Consider the following 22,731-nt stretch of genomic DNA (forward strand, 5'->3'; position numbering starts at 1 on the left):
GAACAGTTAACAGTTAATTCAGGAACAATCCAATACTTATAAAATTGGAGTCCACTGCTTGGTTACCTCTTTTAGATGATAAACTGCCGAATAATCTAATTTGGCTTCTAAGTGTTTCAAACAGAGGTTAAAAAATTAGCGGAAGCCTACTCATATGTGAACACTTCATGTTTCTCTTGTTAGTATTCTCAGTTAACAAGATAAAAAGGAGAGACAACAGGCCCAAAATGGAATCACTTATGCTAAGCCCACATCATCAAATAAAGACTTAATACCTAACCTAATTAATTGCAACCTCTCTCAGGAGTAGACTCTTAAACCAGTCAATCCAGAATTACCTGCTCAGCACCAGTGAGGTAATCTGCCTAAGAGACCCCTGCCGTCCCCCAAAGGAAGGTGAAACAATACACACTCCTTGTCCTGCCCCTTCTGCCTATAAAATCTTCCATTTTGTACAGCTCTTTGGAGTGCTATCGGCTAGATGGGATGCTACCCAATTCACGAATCACTGAATAAAGTCAGTAAGATCTTAAAGATTCACTCGTTGAATTTTGCTTTTTAACAGATTTTGTGGCAGTAGAAGGATCTGAAGGAAACTTCTGACACCTCTGGGGATGATGAGAAACACAGGTGTGATATCCCTGAATGCTTCGAGTTCTATTTTTCTTGTTGTTTCTGAGGGCCACGGGTAAGTACCCCCCCGGTTCTGGGCTCTGCTCTCTTTGCATCAAACTCCTGATCTAATTGGTTTTCCAATCCAGGACTTAGCAGGTTAGTTAGATCTGGTAGATGGTTCTACCCTGACCTCTAGTCCCAGCCCTTATTTGGTCCAGTCTCCTGTTGCTGGGGTCTGCTGGTTCTGTCCACAGTTCCGTGCTGGGAATGGCTGGAGGGTGCAACTAATCCCTCTTCTTTTTTTGGCCAGTCTGCCATCACATCTCTTTGGTTACTGCTGGTGCATTAATGTGTACACGCCTGTTTGGCTGGTTTTGTGTGGGTACAGGCTATTGCCAATTGAGAATCTCAGAAGCCAAAAAGCCGCAAACTCAGTGGACATGGATCAGTACTTAATAGCTGTTAGCGTGCTCAACACCTAACTCTAAGACTCTCATGATAGGATAGGCTGGTCAAGGAATGGGTTAGATTGACACTATGTCACCTGTAAACCTCAAGAAAATTTCTTGCACAGGGAGGTACGCTGTAAAACACCACACAATCCTCAACCCAGTGGCACATCCCTCTGAGGTATTGGTTTGGCTCAAGGAGACCCAACAGCTTAGCTAAAGAAATGAGATTCTTAAATTACAAAGAGCTGGGTGTGCCACCTGCTTATTCTATGTATAAAGAACTACAGTCCCGGAAGCAATAGACAGCTACAAAAATGGCAACTCTTACTAAAGACAACCTAGAATTGCAATGGCCATTACTGGGGGAGCATTCATTTAGACTGTTCATTTAGGAAGTGCGCTTGAAAGCAAAGGTTCCCAAATCAAACAAACAGAATGGGTATACCTATTTTAATTGGTATGGAGAAGTTTCCAAAAGCCTTCAAGATGCCAAAATAGCCTCACTGAAAAATTCATAGCAAAAGGCTAATGAAGAATTAAAGACACAGAGATCCTTACAACAAAAGACTGACATAACTCCTACTGCTCCCCTCTACCCTCCTTTACCTCAGTACTCATGTTTTACTCTCTATCTGAATTGCCCTTCCACCCTGAAGAGACAATTACATAATTATATTTTAAAATAAACCCCTCCAAGGCTGCAGGAGATCCTCCTCAGGCATCTTTCACTCCTTGGTCAAAAACCAAACCAAGCTAAGGCCCATAGTTAAAGAATTTCCTAAACTCAAGGAGGAACCCCAAAAGTTTTCTGAAGAATTGAGTCCTCATCACGGCCTATGACCCCAGGCTGTCAGATCTTTATCAGCTTGTGCACATCCTGGTGGGAGCAGATGAAGCCCCAAAATGGATGTGAGAAGCAGAATGGCATAACCCCAAGGATAATATTTGACATCTTCATCACGGTCTCATTATGGACCAGAAAAAGACTGCAAGATAGCAACGAATCTTTCAAAAGCCATTCCTAGAGTCTTCACTGCCCACATTTGACTGGTCTATGATTCAAACATGCCAACAAGACGAATCTGATGGACTCTAAAGCCCATCTGCAAGCTCCCTTCCTATGGCATTCTAGGTTGTATACAATAAATGAGGCCACCCAACCTGCTCTAGTTGCCCTATTTGTAAATGGATTATCTTCTGTGATTAGTGGACTGATAAATAAACAAGATGGGATGGAAGGGCAAGGATTTGACTGAACTTGTGACTCTAACTCATTATGACTTTAAAACAAGACCAAAATCAAAAGTCCATGAAGTTATTAGCCTACAGCTACAAAAGCTACGAACTAGGCACCTAAAATAATACCTGCCCCCCGCCCCCCAATTGCACCCTCTTAGGAGTCTGTCATCAAAACACTGGACCAGGGTGCCTGGGTGGCTCAGTCATTTAAGCATCTGCTTTCAGCTCAGGTCATGATCCTGGGGTCCTGGGATCAAGCCCCATATACGTTGGGCTCCCTGCTCAGTAGGGAGTCTGCTTCTCCCTCTCCCTCTGCCCCTTCTCCCCACTCATGTGCGCACACCCTCTCTCAAATAAAAATCTTCTTATTTTTTTTTAAAGATTTTATTTATTTATTTGAGAGAGAGAATGAGAGAGAGAGAGCACGAGAGGGGGGAGGGTCAGAGGGAGAAGCAGACTCCCCGCCAAGCAGGGAGCCCGATGCAGGACTCGATCCCGGGACTCCAGGATCATGACCTGAGCTGAAGGCAGTTGCTTAACCAACTGAGCCACCCAGGCGCCCTCAAATAAAAATCTTAAAAAAAAAAAAAAAAAAAAAAAAACAACCCCAAACAAAACAAAACAAAAACTGGACCAGGGGTCAATGTCTCATTTTTCTTTAAATAGGACACTATGAAAAAAGCCATCATCAAAGGCCTTATGCAAATCCTTCCTCATCTACTCAAATGCCTCCCTATCTTCCCCCAAATGGCCGCTCTCAGAGCCAACTTTGAGGGATCCTCTGAAAAACTGCTACCAGTAATCCCCGTAAACAGCCAAGGGAAGACTAAAAGTAAAATCAATGGAAAACCTTGCCAGATTCTGGTAGATATGGGAGCAACATTCTCTACTTTAAACCCAGCTCTCATAGGACAACAAATCCCTTGGAGTGAAAAAGAAGTTTCTATAGTTGGGGTATCTAATAAAATTGAGAGAGAGTTTCTATCTCGACCTGTAGTACAGATGCCTCTGGGACATTTTACTGAAAAAGTTTGTGTGTGTGGGTGGGTGGGTCGTTTTTTGTTTGTTTGTTTGCTATGTAATACAGTACCAGTCAACCTGTTAGGTAGAGATCTCCTTTCTAAAATTGAAAGGGCTAATACATTTTGCCTCCAATGGAAACCTCACCTTACCAACCTGACCAACCTGAACCTGATCTTTTATGTCCCTTATAACTTGTCCCTGATACAGAAGAAAAACAATTCCAGCACAGATCCCTGATTTATCTGAGGTGCCTGAAAATCTGTGGGCTACTTCTAATACTGACACTGGGAGAACAGAGTGCAGAGCCTATAAAAATTCAGATAAACATAACTAAACCTCTTCCTAAATTGCCTCAATATCTACTAAAGCCTGAAGCCATCCAAGACCTCATACCAACAGACCTTACTCACTCAGGGGCTAATCATTCCCTGGACCAGCCCCTGTAACTGCCAGACTGGAAACCTGATGGGTGGGGTTGGCAATTTGTCCAGAGTTGAGAGCTATTAATAAGACACTTATTCCCCATTTCCCAGTTGCTCCAAACCTGACAACTTTTTGTCACAAGTTCCACCAGAGTCAAGATGGTTCGCTGCTGTGGACCTATGTTCAGCCTTCTTCAGCATTCCTGGAGACCCCAACAGTCAACATCTATTTGCCTTGACTTAGAACAATTAACACCATAATGGGCAGTCATCTCTCACAGGCTCAATGGGGCCCCATCTTATTTCCCCCAAGTGCTCCACCAATTTAAATCCCCTATAGTTCCCTAGGAAATTGAGCACACTACATATCGTAGTACATTTGCACTAGAGTATGTAGACGACCTCTTGCTATGCCCAGTGACCAAACAGGTATCCATCAAAGATTCCATTTATTTGCTGCAACAGCTGAAAAAGGACATAAAAATTTCTAAGGAACAATTATAATAATCTCTAGATACTGTTCATTACCTAGACCATAATCTAGGTGCTAATGGAATCCATTAACTCCAAAAAAGAAGTAAACTAATCCAACAATGTCCTAGGCCCACAACTAAGCAACATCTTCATGGATTCCTAGGCCTAGCTGGATACTGCAGACTCTGGGCTCCTAATTTTCCTCGACTGATTTCCCCAATCTATGAACTTACATTTCAGTCCCTGAACCCTTCCTTGGGCAGATAAACACAAGTAGACCTTTATAAGACTAAAACAAGCACAGCAAAGGGACGCCTGGGTGGCTCAGTCATTAAGCGTCTGCCTTCAGCTCAGGTCATGATCCCAGGGTCCTGGGATCGAGTCCCGCATTGGGCCCCCTGCTCAGCGGGAAGCCTGCTTCTCCCTCTCCCACTCCCCCTGCTTATGCTCTCTTGCTCTCTCTCTCAAATAAATAAATAAATAAATAAATAAATAAATATAAATAAATAAATAAATAAATAAATAAATAAATAAATAAATAAATAAATAAATAAATAAATAAAACAAACAAGCACAGCAGGAACTGCCTGTCCCAGGGCTACCTACCTGTTCAAACCCTTTCACCTTAAAAAACAAAAAACAAAACAAAACAAAAACCCTTTCACCTTATTTGCGCATGAAAGAGATAACCAAGTCCTGGAAACAATCACCCAAGAATGTGGCAGTGAACACAGACCTACTGCCTCCTGGAGCATCCAACTTGATTCATTCACCTGCGGCCATGCCAACTGTCTTAAGGCTATAGCTGTATAGTTAATAGAAGCTTCCAAAGATATAACTCTTGGAAATGGCATTTATTTACAAACTCCATAAGCTGTCCAAAGTCTTAATTCTGAATGACTTAGTATTTCTCCGCAAGCAGACTCACTTCCTGTGAGATCCTTCTACTTTTGCCGCCCAACCTGCATCTTCAATGTTGCAATATTCTTAATCCTGCCATGTTACTACCCCTACCTGATGAGGGTGAGCCCCATGACTATGAGGCACCCAATTTTGTGACATGTCCTGATTTAGGAGCTACCTCCTTTGACTAATCCTGATCTAATTTTGTCTGTTGATGGGTCATCCTGTAAAAATGAGAAAGGGAACTTTCAGGCTGACAATACTGTTACTACCCAATATGAACTACTTGGGAGAGGAAACCTCCCACAAGCTAATCGGCCCAACAAACAGAGCTCAGTGCCCTCACCCAACCAAGTACACCATTTATTGAAAGGACAGACTGTTCATATTCATACAGATAGCTGGTATGAATATGAACCTTTAGGATCAGCCATGATTTGGCAAGGTTATAGAAACAAAGTGGTTTTCTTATGTCCACTGGGACCCCAATAAAAAATGGACAACAAGTAAAAGACCTTCTTACTGCTATGGTCTTACCTTCCAAAACTGCTGTCATCAAAATTGAGGCCCACACTAAAAATGGAACCTGGTATCAGAGAAATGCCCTAGCTGACTTTCATGGAATGGCAGTACAACTGAATCTATCCAGGTTGTGGCACATGTGGATAAAGTCCACTTTGCTTCTGCAAAAAATGACCTCTTGTTGATAGACTTTTGCCTTTCTGATGTCCTATAACATGGCAACAGTCTGCTCCTGAATCAGCGAAATTAAGATGAGCAAACAAGGTTATAAATTCAATGAACGGTTCGGGTGATGGGAAAACCAAGATGGCTACTGGGTCCTTCCTTGCTCCCTGGCATAACACACTTTTCAGTTTTTGCATTCCTTCACCCACCATGGTGCAACGAAGATGACTCAAATTATGAACTGACCTTGGTGGTGTTCTGGAAATGTCATCAGAGGAAGACAACTCCCCAACCTTGTTGGAAGGGACCTTACCAAAGGTTCCTGACTATCGACACTGCTGTGAAACCAGAAAGCACTGAATCTTGGTTACACACCTCACAGCTAGAGAAGACTCCACCTGACATCTGGTCTTGTACAGATGCTGGACACTTCCAAATCAAAGCAATGAGGAAAACAAGCTGACATCACTGTGGACTGCTTCCACCCAAGATGCCAGATCAAGACTTTATACTTTAACTAAACACAAAACACTCTCATCTTCTCTTTCTTTCCTTTACTCTGTCACTGGCCTGGAAAAGTAGCACCATCAGCTGTATCTCCCAAGCAACTGCTAAGGGGGGCAACCTTTTGTTTTGATGGATTTTGTCATCAAAAACTCTGATCTGCCCATGATGCTAGAAATCCCCTGGTCCTCTCTTTGACCAATTTTTCTTCTAGTCCTGATATCACCATAAGCTACAACCAGGCCCCCTTAGAAGGCACAGAGTCCAACTTTTACAGCCAGAACATCCAGTGCCTTGTTTTCACCTTTCTACAATTATAACCATACTTCCCAATGAGACACAAATACCTATGCAAATCATAGTACATTTGCACCTCCACCTTCTTAATGATGCTCTCAGTCAATTCTGCCCCTGATCACGGAAAGATCCCAACAGCCGCACCCATCTTTGCAGAGAATTTAGAACGATTTTTTGTTTCAGGCTGGGAGATTTGCTTCCCCGGTGCACTGAAAACCTAACTGATCCCTGGTTTCAGTGGACAAATGTAACAATCGCTGCAAGTGAATCCATTCACAAGCCCCCTTCACAGAAGCGGCGCGCTCCCCAGAATGGTTTATCCTTATCTGTGGTTATCATCCTCCCTGGGCCTACGAATCCTTAGATGGTTGGTACAGAACCGGGCAATGCCTCTCAGGTTATCTGTGCCCCTGACTGTTCACAAATAGACGGAGACACCTCACTGGTCAAGACCCCTGATGTATACTGTCAAGTTATGAAGGACCTACCAGGAGGCTTTCATGATGTAGGATTCACTTCCTCTGGCGGGTTCCTGCTCCCGGTCAGCAGAGTGTGCATATGAGGCTACAACCAGGAATATCTCCTTAACTCCTGAAAGCACTGCAGAATCTGCTGCAAACGTGACAGCTGCCCAACAGAAACCCTCAGACCCTGCGGCCAAGCTTGCTCGTGGTAAGAGGGCAGCCCTGAGCATCTTTTAGCTGAACAACGAGGTGTCTATGCTGGGGCCGACACCCCTTGCTGCACTCGTATGATACTTCCAGGGAAGCTGAAACTCAGTTATGTGAGATTAGCAAACAAACCACTTGGCTTAAGGAAGTGACCCCTTCAACAGGGTCTTTTTGGCTTATTTGATTTTGATTGATTTGTGTCTTAGGGAGCATGGCTCCAAAGGGCACTCCAGACACTGTGAGTTATCCTGCTTCTACGGACCACAGTAGTCTCCCTGGTGTGCCGTATTCTCTCGAAGGCTTTAAATGCATGTTCGCAGCCACTAACCAATAAGGAAATGATCTCCCTCAGACCAGAACATCAGAAAAGGAACAAAGACAATGATCAACTTAAAAAAAAATGTGAACCTGAAGTCATGACCTGTCAATACCACAGAGATTCTGCAAAAAACGTCACGACCTATGATTACTACACAGAGGATCGAGCAAAATCTGAGAACGTGAGAGCATCAGCTTGGAGTGGGGTTATGCCTTAAATTTTGATCACATCCCTCAGTTAAGCTGAGAGTCTGATCAAAAGGGGGTAAATGTTAAAAAAAAGACAACAGGCCCCAAATGGAGTCACTTGGGCTAAGCCCATATGACCAAACCAAACCATAATACCTGATTTAGTTTCCACTACTCCCAGGAGTGAACTTTTTTAAGATTGATTAATTAATTTCTGAGAGAGAGCATGTGTGTGCGCACCAGCGAGTGGGGGGAGGGGCAGAGGGGAAGGGAGAAGGAGAGGGAAAGAATCTCAAGCCAATTCGAGCTGAGCACCGAGCCTGACACAGGACTCGATTCCATGACCTGAGTTGAAACCAAGAGTCAGACGTTTAACCAACTGAGTCACCCAGGCACCCCCCCTCCAGGAGTGAACTCTTAACCCAGTTGATCTGGAATTACCTGGTCAGCACCATCTGCCTGATAGATCCCTGAGGTCCCCTAAAGGAAGGTGACCTTGCCACAAACAATCCACTCACTTCCTTTTCCCAACCCCTCTGCCTATAAAAGTCTTTCATTTTGTACAGCTCTTTGGAGTTCCTTTCTATCTGCTAGATGGGATGCTGCCCAATCCATGAATCACTGAATAAAGCCAATAAAATCTTTAAAATGTAGTTCAATTTTGTTTTTTAACAAGATGGAAGAGCGACTTTTTATTAAAACCTTGCTAGGTGCCAGGAATTGGTCTAAGTATTTGCAAATATCATTTCATTTAGCCCTCAAACAAACCCAGAAAGCAGGTGCTCTTTATTATCCTCATTTTTCAGATGAAGAAACTGAAGGCCAGAGAAAATCTGAAATGTGTAGGTATCACATGGCTACTGAAGAGCAGAACGGGATTAGAACGTATCCTGTCCCTCCCCAGAGGCCCGTTTATTACCATTTACACTATCCCATTTCACAGGATATAACAGATGAAGGTTTTTCTAGACAATAAACACTGAACTCCCGATACTTCAGCCGTGCCATACAGACAAGCATAAAGATTTTTTGAGCAATGGCCACACAGAAAAAGGTGAATAATAGGAAACAGGTAAAAATATTTTATTTGTTTATTTGAGATAGAGTGAGAGAGAGAGCACGAGCTGGGGGCAGAGGGAGAGGGAGAAGCAGGCTCCCCACTGAGCAGGGAGCCGGGTGCATGGGCTCAATCCCAGGACCCTGAGATCATGATCTGAGCTGAAAGCACACGCTCAACCGACTGAGCCACCCAGGCGCCCCAAAAGTAAACAGTTTTGAAGAAGGACAGTTACATATAATGACCTTGGCTGTCACTGGACTGCACTGTGGAATACCACGCTCCACAAAAGGCCACAGCAAGGGTAAGGGGAGGAGTAAATAAAATTACATTACACCAGCAATTGCTCCAAAATGGGGAAATAAAATGTAAGGAGCTAAAGAATTTCAAATAGAATTATTTTTTCCTATAGGAATTTCAGAATAGTCTAAAAATAATAATAAATTAGTGGATCACAACGGACAAACCAAGCCTAAAATATCCCTGTGCAAACCCTGAACAACAGATTAAGACAAAACCCCAAAGTTTAAAACCATCAGTGTAGGGCGCCTGGGTGGCTCAGTTGGTTAAGTGACTGCCTTCAGCTCAGGTCATGATCCTGGAGTCCCGGGATCGAGTCCCGCATCGGGCTCCCTGCTCGGCAGGGACTGACCCTCCTCCCTCTCATGCTCTCTGTCTCTCATTCTCTCTGTCTCAAATAAATAAATAAAATCTTAAAAAAAAAAAAAAAAAAACACTATCTCGTTTAAAAAAAAAAAAAACCATCAGTGTAGCACATGCATGACAAAGCACAAAAGTGATATGTGATAAGTGGAAAATCAAAACAAATGGCACCCAGTTCACAACCACTAACAAAGTAAGGTGATGGCAAGGGAACCCATTCAAACACAGCAACGAGGCCCTCCCACAGTGTGCAGGCGGGCGCACCTCCCGACATTTGCATTAGAACCAGCGGCAGCAGGTGAAAAGCAAAATACGCTCTTTAATCCCGCTGGCAGCATCATCTGGGAACTTGTTAGAAATGCAGAAGCTCTGGCCCTGCCTCAGGCTACCAAACAGAAACTGCTTAAGAACAAAATCCCCAGATGACTGGAATAGTGTTAAGGTTTGAGAAGCCTTGGAGAAAGAGCTGGAGGCCAAGGGGAGAGGAAGGGCTCCTCCATCTGAATATTCTGAGACCGCCTCTGTCTATACCATCAAGAAACTCCTGAGAGGCTGGGCCGCCTGGTTGGTTAAGCATCTGACTCTTCAGATTTCAGCTCAAGTTGAGCCCCTAGTCGAGCTTCGCACTCAACAGGGAGTCTGCTTGAGATTCTCTCTCTCCCTCTGCAGCTCCCCTAGCCCCCTGGCACTTTCTCTCACTCTCTCTAAAATAAATAAATAAATCTTAAAAACAAAAAACAAAAAACAAACAACCCCGAAACAAAAAAACTTCTGAGAAGCAATCTCGGAAACGTGAAGCCAGAGCAGACGGTAAGATCAAGCCCAGAGCCTTTCCCTGGCGGCTGGGAGAGTTACCCCGGGGGGGCTACTGAGCATGTGAATGGATTGGAGGGGAAAAGGCCAGGAAAATCAACCCAGGATACTTTAGGAACAGTTGGCAAATTTTAAGGAGAGAGAAGGTGAAACAGGAACGCTATGTACTAGGAGGGGCTCTGCCCGCACAGCAGGCCTACCCGACCCCGGGAGGCCCAAAGACGAAAGATCCAGCTCGAGGCCTGAATGTGGGCAGGATTTACATGAACCTAAACTTTCACAAAATATGATGGTATTTGGTAGGAAACTGAATGGATGGGCCCTAAATCAAAGAGAAAAAAAGAAAAGTAGGGTATTTCGATCCAGCCAATGGTGTCAGCACCGCCCTGATTTTATAGACAGGAAGCAATATTCCACAGTGAGATAAGAAAGTAAAGGAGGATTTTAACTACCTCCACTTTGACCTCAGTCTATACTTTCTAAGTTCTTCTTTCCAGCTTCTCTCTTAACTCAGGCAAAGGACCCCATGGGTAACATCCCATGATGGGGACCCAAACTACCCCCTCAAGCAATAAGGATGGCCTGAGCCAGCAAGACCCTGCATGAGTGGTGATGACCTGACCTTCACTGCCCACCTGCATGTACCCACCGACCCGTGTCCCACATTTTCCTTAGATAAACCTAGAAAACCTATTTTCAGTGCTTTGGAGACAGTTTCTGAGACATGAGTCCGCCCTCTTCAGGCACTGGCCTCACTCAAATCAATTCCTTTCTTGTTTCACCACCGCTGGTCTCTTCAGCGAGTGGCTGAACCACATCTGCCTGGGACCCCTGGAGCCGGGTGGCCACGGTTTTGGCGAGCCAGCCAGGAACTATACTTCCGACTGGTCCCCCTGTGGGCCTCCCCAGGATAGAGCACTTGGCCACAGCAGAGTGCCAGACAGGGCACATCGGTCTAGTTCCTGAGCCAGTGGCTGTGACAGGTCAGAGTCAGCTACTCCTGGCTAGGAGATCCCGGGCGGGGAGGACAGGAAGGAAGTCCTCTGCGGCTGCCAAAACCTGTTTCGTTTCAAGGACTGTCTTTCTTTCCCTGAACTGGCATCAACAGCCTTAACTGCATTTGGTGAAACAGAGAAACGACTCAGAAGTAGTAGCAGACCCCAAAGATTTGGCTCCTGGTAAGTTCCCTGATAAATGCACATCACATCCCGTCCTTGTCCTCCGGTTCCCTGCTGTTGGGTGCTTCTGAACTACTCGTTTCGGGTTTTCGTAACCCATTTGCTCAGGCTTGTGTAGCCTGAGTAATGGCATGAGCCATTTTATTTCAGGAAGTTACCACTGGAAAAAGGAATGGATGAGAGGTAAATGGGAAGCCAGGGTTCGCATATGGGGAGATCTCTGTTGGGAGTTTGTGTGTACAAGACAGGGAATGCTAACTCTTATCCCCTCCCAGAGCCCCCTAGAGAAAATACTGGTTGATTGGTCTCCTTTCAGTTATAAACCTATGACTAAGAAGAAAATGAATTTTCATTGTAACACTGCCTGACGAAGGAGTATGTTAAACTCAGAGGAAAGATGGCCACTGAATGGCTCTCGGACTCCTTCCTCCCACTTGGTTGCCTCTGAACAGGGGGTTTTGGCTTGGCTCTCTTAGCTTGTCTAGGAAGCTGTGTGGTTCAGTCGATGAATATCCCCCACTCTGGGGGGAAGTATAAATGCTAACAGGTACTCTGGGCTTCATGCAGTCACAGTTGTGTTGCTTCTGTGTTCTTTCTGAACCCTTGCCCAGGAAGATGGCAAATATTCCTTCTGCTCCCAAAGGAAGTCCATTGGGACATATTGCGAACTGATGGTGCAGAGCACTGAAAAGCAACTCGAGAAAATTTAAGGCTCTTTTGCAGGAGGGAGAGACAGGACATGGAGATAAAGGAATGTTAGTCCAAACTTTGAATTGACCATCAGCCTTGCTGGGGGCACCCTTACACCCCCGCCTCCGTCTCTGTAGCTTCACCCCCTGGGCAGTTCATGTGAACAGCTCCTATCCATCCTTGGTGCCTCCAGGGCCACTGGCCCTGCTCCTCCTATCTTCACTATCGAGGAACAAAGAGCACCCCAAGCTGTTGAGCTACCTCCTTATGAGGTTCATGACCCCAAATTAACACGAAGGGGTCCTGAGGTTCCCCCAGACTTAAACTGCCCACTTCAGGTTTTTCCACAGGAGCCTCAAGTAAAACTGATGGTGGGGAAAAAACTGATTAACTTTTTAATGGACTTAGATACAACGTATTGGGTATTAAAGCTAATTCAAGATTGTCAGCTTAATTAAAATAGACGTCTTTAGAGTTATTAGCATTAAATATAAAACTTTTATTCCACCAAGGCTTTCTGAAGGTCACATTCTACACCAAGGTTTACTAAAGGTTATCTCTACTGCAATCTGTCAGGATAAAAGAAGACTTAAAATGATGGTTGATTTGATCTGTCTCATTAAGTTTTCATGGGTAATCGTTAAGAGCAAGTAGCTTGAATTAAAAAAAAAAAAAAAGGTGTACAGCTTTCAGAATCTTTGTTAACCTGAAACTTTGAAGTTTTGCTCGGTTAAATGATATATTGGTTTGAACTCACCGGATATCGATGTCTTTTCCAAGTAAGATAAAGTACTGAAACCTTCATTACTGAACATAGGTTTATCTGCTTTGGGGTTCTTGTGATAGAGAAACTAAAGATAAATTTGGGTCTTCCAGCAAACACATTTTATGCTTAGTCAAAAGTCTATATTATGGAAGAACACATGTTTCCAGAAATTATGAAATATATTCATAAATTTCCATTCTAAAGAATTCTGATGTAGCAGTTCACAGTTGCTTACTACCTAGTTTTTACTAGAAATTAAGGTTTCTAAGCATCAAGAATTCTGATAAATCTAATTGAGACTGTTAGAAATAAGGGAAGCTACTCTGTATGTAAGGAAAATAAGATGTATTTTTGATAAGAAAGGTATGAGGAATGGGAATACACTTTTGTTGAGGAAAAAGAAAGTAGTTTTATCCTAAAATGGGACTGGTTATTTAGAGAGAGAAGGCTTAGGACAAAATCTGAATGAAAAAGAAAGTTGTAAAAGATTTGTGAAGGGGAATCTTTGGAAAAGAATTTTATGCATGGTCAAGACTAACACTGGAATGAATGAGTTTTAAAAGTACACCTGTATAAGACTGAGATTTAGCTTTTCTGTCTGTTAAAAAAATAAAGTTTTCTTGGATTGTTGGTCTGCTCTTGTAAGAAATTGTAAACAAAGTTCTTGTTTTTTTATCTGATCAGAAAACCAAAATTTCTATGTCTTGTCTTTTTTAGGTCTTTGATTACTTAAGAAAGTTAAAGCCTCTCAATATTAAAGGAGCTAAGTTTTGCTCACAACTATGTAACTTTCTCATTACCACCTTGATTACACAGATAATAAAATGCTGTTTTATAATGATCTGTAACCCTATTTAGGTATGTGCTTGAAAACCTTCTGAGGTTTTTACAAACTCCCCAAGATTCAAATTCTAAACAAAGTCTTCTTGACCAAGTAGGCTTATTTGTTAAGTTACATGGTAGTTAAGTTAGATGGGAAGCACTGTAAAAAAAATGATGATAAACTTCCTTAGGTTTTTATTGTATGGGTAAATGCTTTAGCTGTTCTAGAAATTATATGAAATCCCTAAAGTTTTAGTATGTCCTGGTATGTGGCTGGAATGGGCAAAATCACTCCTCAAAAGCCGGAGCTTACCCTACTGCATGGTAGGTTAGCTAAGGACTTGTGGAAATAAGGCCCTCCCTTCCTTATGATGGGATTGGACAATTCACCTACAGAGGCCCGTATCTCCTGGGAGGTCTACCACTTGCCAGTGATTCCTCATAATTGGGATATTGTTAAAGTTAGACATTTGGTAAAGAGGGCTTCTTGATGATTTTATCCCTCAGCCATATATACGTCCCAGAAGCCACCTTTGATGATGTAGAATTATAAGTAGAGGCTTTAGCCATACAGTGGCCATCTTTAATCAAACTCAGCATGCAGTCACTCTGTGGAATGATGAAACCACACGAATCAAAAAGCAGTCCCTCAAAACCAGATGGCCCTTGATATTTTGACTGCAGCCCAAGGAGGAACCTGTGCTCTCATTAAAACAGAATGTTGTATATATATTCCAAATTACTCAAAGAATGTGTCTGAAGCCATGAAAGATTCAAGTAAACACATCAGTGCTATAGATGGTTCTAGATCCTTTTAGCAGTTGACTAAATTCGATTCTTTCCAAATGGATTTCCCTGCTAAGCATGGCTGTTTCTTATCCTTTATGTTTCTGGCCTTTTTTTTTGGTTGTGGTTTGACTTTTTTTATTTGTCAAGCAGGAGCTCATGCCATTCATAGCAGCATAGAGATACCTTACTGTGTATCTCAGGACAGACTCAAGAAATGAAATTCTCCCACACTGTCAAAATCTTCCATTTCAAAATCCCTATGTCATCCCTGGTCAGTAGGAAGTAGCTACAGAAGAAATGACCATTGTTTCTTTTCTCTCCATAGAAATGGAATGGTGTTTTGACAGTGGGGATCTGAAAGAGGACTTCACCTCCTTTTTTTTTTTTTTTTTTAAAGTAGGCTCCATGCCAAGCATGGAGCCCAGTGTGGGGCTTGAACTCACACCCTGAGATCAAGACCTGAGCTGAGATCAAGAGTCGGTCACTTAATGACTGAGCCACTCAAGTCCCCCAACTTTACCTCATTTTGCCCTATATTTTAAACTTTTTTAAAAAAGATGTATTTATTTTTTTTAAGATATTTATTTATTTATTTGAGATAGAGAGCACGAGCCAGGGGAAGCGGCAGAGGCAGAGGGAGAAGCAGGCTCCCCACTGAGCAGGGAGCCCAATGCGGGACTTGATCCCAGGACCCTGGGATCGTGACCTGAGCCGAAGGCATACGCTCAACCGACTGAGCCACCCAGGTGCCCTATTTATTTATTTGAGAGAGAGAGAGAGTGTGTGTGTGTGCACAAATGGGGGAAGGGGCAGAGGGAGAGACAGAATCTCAAGCAGATTCCCTGCTGAGCCTGGAGCCCGATGTGGGGCTTGATCCCATGACCCTGAGATTATGACTTGAGCCAAAATCAAGAGTTGGACGCTCAACCGTCTGAGCCACCCAGGTGCCCCTAAACTCATCTTTTAACTCAGGCAAAAGACCCTCAGGTAAAGCATTCCATGATGGGAACCCAAACTACCCCTCAAGCAATAATGACTGCCCTGAGACCAGCAAGACCCCAGGTGACTGACCCTAAGATCATGATCGACCTGTGCTGCACACCTGCATGTACCCACTGACCTGTGTCCCCAATTTTTCTTATATAAACCTAGAAGTATTTTCAGCACTTTGGAGACCGTCTTTGAGATGTTAGTTCACTGTCTCCCCAGTGTAGGCCTCACTGAAAGAAATTCCTTTCTTGTTTCACCACCACTCTCTCTCTGCTTCTGGATTTTGTCAGCGGTAAGTGGCCAAATCTGGTCTGTTTGGGATTCACGGAGCCAGGTGCTCTCGCACCGGTGGGCTCCAGTTACAGAAGGTTCTGGTCTTGAAGTATTTAGGTATGAATCAGCTCCACAACTCAGTAGCTGCATGAGCAGCTTGGGCAAAGTAACTCAGTTCTCCTCCTTGTGCTTCAGTTTCTTCTTCTGTGGGGATAACACAAGTATTTACCTCACACTCATGGTGAGGACGGGATGAAATAATACATGCATAGCCCTTAACTCAATGCAGGGCACTCAATATATATGGGTTACTGTTATTACACAGGAGAGAGGAAGGATAGGACCCACTTGAGAAAAGATAAAATTTAAAAACTCAGCTGGAGCTGTCTGAAAGCAGTTAGGAATAGCAGAGGGTAATGAAACATTATAGTTAGATTTTACTGGTAGAAAAATCTAAGTAGTAAAAAGGGATATTTTGTTGTCACTGAAGTAATGCAATTAATTATTTACTTAAGATTGGAACACTCCAAAGAGTAAGGAAACACAAGTGGGGGAGAAGCACATAGCAAAGGAACTGGAAAACTCACTGGCCATACCACCTGGAAGGGTCAACATTTAGCATTTCCAGTTTAGGACTATCTTGAGGGCAACCCTCCTGTTGAGAGACAGAGGGGAAATCTCTGAGAACCAGGCCTCAGAAACTTAAGGAGTTCCAAGCAGGAGACAGAGAAAGAACAGTCACTGCAGTATGAGTGACATCACAGGGAAAGAAAAAGAAAGAAAGGAAAGAAAGGAAGGAAAGAAAGGAAAGAAAGGAAAGGAAGAAAGGAAAGAAAGGAAAGAAAAGAAAGAAAGAAAGAAAGAAAAGAAAGGAAAGAAAAGAAAGAAAGAAAAGAAAAGAAAAGAAAAGAAAAGGCTATAGGATCCTGCTGGGAATGTAAAAATATAGTGAGAAGAGCAAGCAGCGGTTTGTCTGTCAGAAAGTAAAGCATGAGGCCCACGGGACAGAATCCATATTGAATCCAGAATCAGGTGCCAGGACCCCAAAGATCAATGGGCAAAGGGGATTTAGGGCAACTTAAATGCATACAATTAAATTAACCTCTTCACTGAAGATTTCACAGCCAGATGAATTTTAGTTCAGTGACTGTGGACCCAAACAATTAGCATTTATAGAAAATAGCAGTCAAAATACCTGGGATCACCTGTGACTTGGGGCTGACAATGGAATATTGTGATACATATTTCCAGGAGCATGACTTTACCAAAAGGTAGTCTAGATGGTACTGTGGTATTCTGTCCTGATAACTCTTTAAAACTTCAAGTAGGGGACATGAGAGTTAGGGTACCATCACTCAATTTTGAGGAGGCTGATTAAGATATGCCAGTGATGAATGGCAAATTGTATCTGTGACAGGAGTCTAAAGCTTTGGGGAGTTCTCGCTCCACTCTGGTGGGGTAAGCACACTATAGCCTGTCTCCCACACTGAGCACAATTAAAACCTTGGACAGTACACAAAAAGCAACAACCTGGGGACTCTGAAAAGCAAACAAAAGCAGGCAGAGTACAGAAGGATGTCATATCTGGAGAGGTGACCCCCAAAGGGATTAAGTTTCCCTGTTTATTTTTCTTGGTTCTTAGGCTTTGCCCAGAGGATGAATCTCCACTCAGAGCTGGCAGTGGAGTGTGCTAAGATTCCACAAAAGTTGTGGGCTCACCCCTAAGCTGTGCATAAGTGAGATGAACCCAAAGCAGCATAGCTAAGGTTTAAACACTGTGTAAGTGTCTGGCTAACACAAATGTCACATGCAAGAAATACACCCAAAGCAGCAGAGCAAAGACTTGTAAACTGAACTGAGGCAAACAGAATAAGCCTAATCAGGTTGACAGCCTGCTAAAAAATTTAACATTTTCCAGAGGAATATAATAAGATCCAATATCTGTACAAAATAATGTTCAAAATGTCTAGGATACAGAACAAAATTATTCAATGCACAAAGATGATGGATTCTCAAAAAAAAAAAAAAAATACAATCAACAGATGCCAACCACAAGATGAGCCTAACATTAGAATTATCCAAAACAATAAAGAAGTTATCTTAACTAAGTTTCATGAGGCAAAACTAGACACAAAGGAAATGAATGTAAAAATCAAGTTCTTACTTGAACTTAATAAACAAAAAACTATGAAAAAAACTGGTAATTTCACAATTGAAAAAAGATACAATATCTGAAAGGTAATTATTTGGTCAGTGGGCAACACAGCAACACAGGGTATGAAGAAAAGAGTCAGAGATCTTGAAGACAGACTAAAAGAAATGGTCAAATTTGAAAAACAAAAACACTAGAAAAAAATATAATCAGAGCCTCAGGATCCTGTGAGACAATACTAAAGGGTCTAATACATGTGCTATTGCAGTCCCAGAAGTAGAGGGGAAAGAGGTTAGGGAAAAAAAAAAAAAACTTTGAAAAAAATAATGGCCAAAATTTTCCAAAATTTGGTTAAAGTCATAAATTTATAGATTTCAGATGTTCAGTAAACCCAGGCACATTAAACTCAAAACACAAATAGATACATCATAATCCAACTGCTGAAAATCAGAGATTAAAAAAACCTCTCAAAATCAATTAGAGAATACATACAGAGGTAAAGCAAAAAAGTCATCGATATATTAAAATCAAATAAAAAAATAGACAACTCAAAAGAAGGCAGGAAGGAACAGACAAACAAAATACAGAGGGACAAAAAGAAAACAAATAGTAGACCTAAAATAAAAATAATAGACCTAAATTCAACCATATCAGTAGTTTATATTAAATATAAATGGTCCAAACATACCAATTAAAGATGAAGAGTATCCTACTGGTTAACTACACCACCACCCAAGACTATGCTATCTGTAAAAAACAAACAAACCCACTTTAATAATAAACACATAGATGGGTTAAAATAAAAGGACAGGAAAAGATATACCATGCAAACAATAAGCAAAGGAAAACTTAAGTAGCTATCTTATATATCACACAAAGCAGACTTGAGAACAACGAATATTACCAGGGATAAAAAAGGACATTACATAACAAGAAGCTCAATTCATTAAGAAAACATAATACTCTTAAATGTACATATACTTAACAACAGAGCTTCTAAACATCTTAAGTAAAAGCTGACTGATGTGAAAAGAGAAATAGACAAATCTACAATTATAGAGAATTTAACACTCCACTCCTCTCTCAAAAATTAACACAACAAGTAGACAAAAAATCAGTAAGAATATGGAAGACCTAAATAACATCAACCAACTTGACTTAAATAACATACACCAAACACTCCATCCAACAACAGCAGACTACACATTCTTTTTAAGTGCACACAGAACACCCAATGACATGCACCATATTCTGGGCCAAAAAAAAAAAAAAAATCTGATAAATTTAAAAGAATTGAAATCATACAAAGCATACTGTTTGACCATAATGAAATTAAACAAGAAATCAATAACTGAAAGATATGTGGATAATCCTCAAGTATTTGGAAATTAAAGAACACATTTTAAACAACTTGTGGATCAAAGAAATCACAAAGGAAATTCTGATTTGAGTGATATGTTATAAAGATACAACACATCAAAATTTGTAGGTTGCAGTGCTTAGAGGGAAATTTAAATTTATGCCTAACAGGGGCACCTGGGTGGCTCAGTTGTTAAGCGTCTGCCTTTGGCTCAGGTCATGATCCCAGGGTCCTGGGATAGAGCCCCACATCGGGCTCCCTGCTCCGCAGGAAGCCTGCTTCTCCCTCTCCCACTCCCCCTGCTTGTGTTCCCTCTCTCGCTGTGTCTCTGTCAAATAAATAAATAAAATCTTAAAAAAAAAATTATGCCTAACAATACTTAAATTTTTAAAAAAGTGTTTCTAGTCAATAGTCTAATATTCAACTTTATAAAACTAGAAAAAAAGAAAAATAAGTCCAAAGTAAGCAGAGGAAGGAAATAATAAAGAACACAAATAAATAAAATTGAGAAAAGAAAATTTAAATATATAAGTGGTGTTATAAAAGATCAATAAATTAGAAAAAGACATAGGCAGGTAGACTCTACAAAGGTCAGCAATGATCCCCACCCTCTTGTTTTTCACACCTTTGTGCAATTCCCTCTCCTTGATTGTGGGCAAAACCTGTGATTTGCTTCTAACCAACAGAATATGGGATGTTCTGTTCTTCTGCCTTCTCAGTTTATACGCTCTGATGAAGCAAGATACCACACTGCAGAGGCCCACATGACAAGGAATTGAGGGTAGATTATGAACTTTGCCAACAAGCACATGGTTTTGGAAGTAGATCCTTTATCAGTCTAGTATTCAAACTGAGACGCCTACCTCTGGCCAAGACTTGAGTGCAGCCTTATGAGAGATCCTGAAGCAGAGGACCCAGCTAAGTCATGCCCGAACTCTCCAAATTCTGACCTGCAGAAACTTTCAGATAGTAAGTATATGCTATTTTAAAGTCACTAAGTTTGTAGTAAACTAGCTATGAATATACAGATTATGAAGACTTAAACTTTGACTCTTACATAATTCACACAAGAATTAACTCTACGAACTTGTTATGCAGCAATACGTACGTACCTGATCTAAGAGTGAAGACACAAATTACCAATAACAAGAATGAAAGTGGAGACATTACTACAGACCTTACAGAGAGTTAAATGATAATAAGGGAATATTATGAACAACTTTATGCTTATACAATTGGCAACTTAGGTGAAATGGACAAATTCAAAGACACAAACTGCCAAAGCTTGTTGAATAGTCTTGTCTGTGTATGTGTGTGTGTGTATAAAGGTACAAAGATGCACTCTCTCACATGTTCTCTCCCTCTCCCCCTTCCTCCTCTCTTCTTCAGTTTGTTTTAAAGAAATTAAGTATGTAGTTAAAAACCTCCCAAAAAAGATGCCACAGCATGGTTTTGCTGTGTAATTCTATGAAACATTTTAAAGGAAAATAATACTAATTCTACACAAGCTCTCCCAGAAAAGTGAAGAGGAGAAAACACTCCCCAACACATTTATGAATATGGCATTACCTTGATACAAAAACAAACAAAAAACATTATAAGAAAACTACAGACCAGCAAATTGAATCTAGTACTGTGCAAAAGGCTAATACATTATGCAAAGCTCATTGAACACACAAAAATCAATTGATGCAGGGGTGCCTGGATGGTTCAGTCAGTTAAGCGTCTGCCTACAGCTCAGGTCATGATCCTGGGGTCCTGGGATCAAGCCCCCATCAGGCTCCCTGCTCAGTGGGGAGCCTGCTTCTCCTTCTCCCTCTGCCTCCCCACCTTGTACTCTCTCTCTTTCGTTCTATCTCAAATAAATACAATCTTTAAAAAAAAGTCAATCAATGCAATTCACTATTTCAACAGATCAAATAAGAAAAACCATATAATCATCTCAATAGATGCAGAAAAAAATTCACTTGACAAAATTCAACATCAATTCATGACAAATACTCTCAGCAAACTAATAATAGAAGGGTATTTTCTTAACCTGATAAAGGGCACCTACAAAAAAACCTACAGCTAATATCATACTTCGCGGTGAAAGACTGAATACTTTCTCCCTAAGACTGAGAACAAAGCAAAGATGTTCTCACCACTCCCATTTATCATCATACTGGAGAGCCTACAGTGAGGAGAGAATACAATATGAATATAAAATAAAACGCCTACAAAAAAAGAAATAAAAATTATCTCTGGTCACAGATAACAAGATTAGCTACATAAAAAAATTCAAGGCATCCACAAAAAAGATACTAGGAATTTCCTTAAAGAACTATAGGGAGGGATGATGACATCTGTATATAGTACCATTTAAAAGAACTGCATGGCTATTTCTAACCTGTATGAGATCAGCATTCCCCTATCCCCTTTTCCTTTGGAAGATTCTAGAGAGTGAATATTTCTTTTTCATAACTGTGACTATGATTTCCTTTTATTCTTCCCTGCATTACTACTCAGTTATCTTCATCTATCTTCTCTTCCTCACCCCCGAGGTTAGCGTCTACAGGAAAGAAAAAAAAGAGCAAAGTTTATTCTATTCTACTTTCCTCTTTCAATTAGATCCCCTCAGGGAAACCAAAAGTAGAACAGTCATAATAGTAACTTCTTGGCTACAGAGAGTCATCTAGATTTAAGGGGAACCGGGAAATCATGCTATCTTTGCCTTTTTATCACAAGGGGAGTCTCTCTCTTCGGGTGAGAAGCAGACCTTCGCTGAAGAGCAGAAGATGCAAGGGGATGGAAGAGATGATGCTAAGATGGGTGCTGGGAGGGACAATGGGGTAGAACAGGAACAGGAGGTCCAAGTAGCCCCCATGAGGCACAAAAGGATTTAGAACGGGGAATGCTATACTCTCATTAGCCCAATTCTATGGGGACTGGAAGCCGGGTCATTGCAGGCTCTACAGTAAACATAGAAATCGACGGAGAATATTCCTCCAGGTCGGGTTTGGGGAGGCTTTCATACACACAGATTAGAAGAAGGAGACACTGTTAGTAAGGGAAACTCTGAAGTATATGTTTTTCTAAATAATGCCAACAATGTGAACATCTGATGGTGCTAGGGGCCACTTCCAGTGTCATAGGGTGTGAGAAACTGCATCATTTCCCACACATCGCCACCATCCATGTGCTGTAACCTTTCAAAGGACGCCATGTCAATAGAAAGGGTGGTTCTTTAGCTTTTCCACTTATTCTCATCCCCATAATGGTCATCTTCAGTTTATAAAGGAATAATCAAGAAGAGACAAGCTCCTTTATTCCTCTTTCTTCCTCCCAAATCATTGGTTTTGATCCTTGGACCTTAATTACCTGTCACCAAATTTTTAAAGAAAT

At 41.7% G+C, this 22,731-nt stretch overlaps 1 protein-coding gene across 5 annotated transcripts in view; it reads right to left on the reverse strand.

The window, feature by feature from the left end:
* The window catches only part of MPP7 (MAGUK p55 scaffold protein 7), a 367,939-nt gene that overhangs the window by 33,086 nt on the left and 312,122 nt on the right, over positions 1-22,731 (reverse strand). The window lies entirely within an intron of this gene.

The sequence above is a fragment of the Mirounga angustirostris genome, unplaced genomic scaffold, assembly GCF_029215605.1.
Source record: "Mirounga angustirostris isolate CCGP_5_RB_7025 unplaced genomic scaffold, mMirAng1.0.hap1 SCAF_5, whole genome shotgun sequence".
Taxonomy (NCBI): domain Eukaryota; kingdom Metazoa; phylum Chordata; class Mammalia; order Carnivora; family Phocidae; genus Mirounga; species Mirounga angustirostris.